The sequence below is a fragment of the Galeopterus variegatus genome, unplaced genomic scaffold, assembly GCF_000696425.1.
Source record: "Galeopterus variegatus unplaced genomic scaffold, G_variegatus-3.0.2 Scaffold5958, whole genome shotgun sequence".
Classification (NCBI taxonomy): Eukaryota; Metazoa; Chordata; class Mammalia; order Dermoptera; family Cynocephalidae; genus Galeopterus; species Galeopterus variegatus.
In genome coordinates this window covers 59,660-62,391 of record NW_007732069.1, presented here as the reverse complement: position 1 = coordinate 62,391, position 2,732 = coordinate 59,660, and the positions used below count along the sequence as shown (strand labels likewise).

The following is a 2,732-nucleotide window of genomic DNA, read 5'->3' as shown; positions in this document are numbered from 1 at the left end:
GAGAATTTGAAATCATTCTTTCTGTTCCTTATAAGCTCCAATTTCCATCCTCTTAAAAAAAATTGCTCTTGTTAGTATCATGAGATTCTGGAAGTTTGAGCTCTGAAGTGCTAAGTCTCCTCTCTGTTGGCTGTCTGCAGCATTACAGTGGGCCAAGGACAGGACTTTTGGAGCCTGGCAGCCAAGGCCTCACCCACAAGGACTTGTAAATCTGTACCAGAACAAGCAAAACACCCACACAGGTGTGACTGCCATCCTCATGGTAACTGCAGCAGATATTGGCTATGTCCCCTTGGATGGCTTTTACTGATCCCTGCACCCCTCCAGCTTCATTGTGCTTTTGCTTCTAATTGCTTACACCTGCTCTCCTCAAAAGACTGTCCTCAGGCAATTGGAACCCCTCTGCCCATACTGGTGGAGAGCTGGAAATGCCTGGAAGTTTATATTGGCTGGGGGGGCCCTTAGTCAATGACTGAAGGGCGAGGGAGTATGAAAACCCCACTCCCTAGCCTGGAGTCACAACAAAATCTGAGGCGTAATTTACACTCTTGAGCTCTCCTGCAGGATGAGGCTGAGGCTGGGACTTTCCCCAGCTCCCTTCCCTTCTCTGTCCTATGTGGAACCCTTCCTTGGCTCCCTTCCCTTCTCTGTCCTGCTTCTCTCACTCCTTTACTGCCCTCCCAAGGGAGCACTTCCTTATTAAATCACTTGCACCTGAATCCTTATCACAAGGTCTTGTTTCCAAGGAACTCAACCTAAGACAATATGTTAAAAGTTCTTATTCCAATCACATATCTGATGCAACAACATTCTTTCCAAGTGGTTATCAAGAATCTGTTTAGTTACTTCTAGAGATGGGCAACTTACTATCACCAAGGATAGAAAACCAGTGGTCCTGGCACAAAAGTGGGGAGCAGCTTTGGAGGTTATCTAGACCAGTTTCAATTTTGATGTGAGGATGTTGTTGATGCCCTGTCCCATGTTTTCTCAGCACATTTGAGTCACCTGAAGTCTTGGACACGGGACTGTGGCACACAGCTTCCCACCTCAACAGTCTGTCCTTCACTCTTGATATCACTCTCCAGAACCATGAAGTGTGGTAAGCTGATGCCCAAGGGGAAACTGGATGAGTGGGGAGTGGGAGTTGGTGCATAAATGCCCCGGCCTCCTGTCCTCCAGGGGGCTGATCCTGAGATATGTCAACTGAACCCCCACAGGACTGAATCCTCGTTGCCCTGAGTGGTAATCAGCTCATTAAATGATCTGAAAATAAATGAACTATGCTAAGTCCTCATCTCGGCATCTGTTTTGAGAAAATTCAAACTAAGCCAGGAGCCAGAGAAGCTAAAGGATTTCTGTTTCTTTCCCCTGGAAGGCTCTTCGTTCCACTAAGTGAACTTCTTCCCTGAAGACCCACTGAACTGGCAGAGCCCATCCAGGGAAAGATCCTGAGCCCCATCCCCTTGAGCTCCAGGCCAGGGCTCTCAACATGATTCCATGCCCCATGCATTAATTTGGTTGAATAAACTATATTTCTGCTTTGTTCCATAATGCTTTATTTCAAACTTTCTTCAATATATAATTTTTATAACTCATTTGCATAAATACACTATATTGTATTTATGTTTATATCATACATATTTTCCCAGGACATGTTTTCTACACCATAAATTGAATTGCTGTGTTGGTTGGTGTTACTCCTATTACTAATGAAGGGGCAAGTCAGGCCGCTTGATTCCCAAGTCCATAAATATTAGCCTATTGCGGCTACAGACAACCACCCTACTAGGCTCTCTTAAGAGCTCAGCAGAGAGACCTCTAGGCAAAGTCCCTCTATCTAATGACATATGGCTTTGACCTCGACCCCCGTGTACCTCTGTGTGGAACCACTGGATATGGAGAGTAGGGCTGGGTCATGGCAAGCCACAGGATTCTGTTGCTCTCCAGGCCTAGGGCCCAGACTGGCATACATCCATACGTGATCTTTTCCTCTGTCCCATTCAGCTCCTGCCAGGGTTCCTTGGATATGGGAAGGGCCCCTCCTATGACATCAGCCACAAGGGAGAAGAATTCTCAAAAGGTGGCCTTCCAAGGGAAGGTCAAAAGACTCCCGAGTGAATAGTAATGGCTCTATGTCTTACAGGATGGCTGTTGGCTCTGTGTCTTACAGGATGACCCATGCAAAACCCTTTTGCCTCCAGGATAGGCAAAGGCCACCTGCCCCCACTTGGGCCCAATAATGTCCTTGACGTTGACCCATTTCTAGCAGTCCTCATCCTCCCCAGAGGATAGAAGGAGAGAGAGAAACCTTGAGCTCCCCCTAGAGGTTACATGTTTCCACTTATTGTTTCTTCATCAAAGTGTTGAAAGTTCCTGAAGAATATAGACGCTTAGTTGTTGGAGAACAGAGTTATATATGGGCTACATATTGGTAGTACACCATAAATTGAATTGCTGTGTTGGTTGGTGTTACTCCTATCACTAATGAAGGGGCAAGTCAGGCCGCTTGATTCCCAAGTCCATAAATATTAGCCTATTGCGGCTACAGACAACCACCCTACTAGGCTCTCTTAAGAGCTCAGCAGAGAGACCTCTAGGCAAAGTCCCTCTATCTAATGACATATGGCTTTGACCTCGACCCCCGTGTACCTCTGTGTGGAACCACTGGATATGGAGAGTAGGGCTGGGTCATGGCAAGCCACAGGATTCTGTTGCTCTCCAGGCCTAGGGCC

General features: G+C 46.8%; 1 long non-coding RNA gene across 1 annotated transcript in view; it reads left to right on the top strand.

Annotated features, from left to right (window-relative positions):
• LOC103605652 overlaps positions 1–1,529 on the top strand; it is a 21,717-nt gene extending 20,188 nt beyond the window's left edge. Inside the window, exons 2-3 of the long non-coding RNA XR_551799.1 lie at positions 992–1,099; positions 1,376–1,529. This is a non-coding gene — a long non-coding RNA (uncharacterized LOC103605652). The remainder of the gene's footprint in view (positions 1–991; positions 1,100–1,375) is intronic.
• Positions 1,530–2,732: the final 1,203 nt, after the last annotated feature.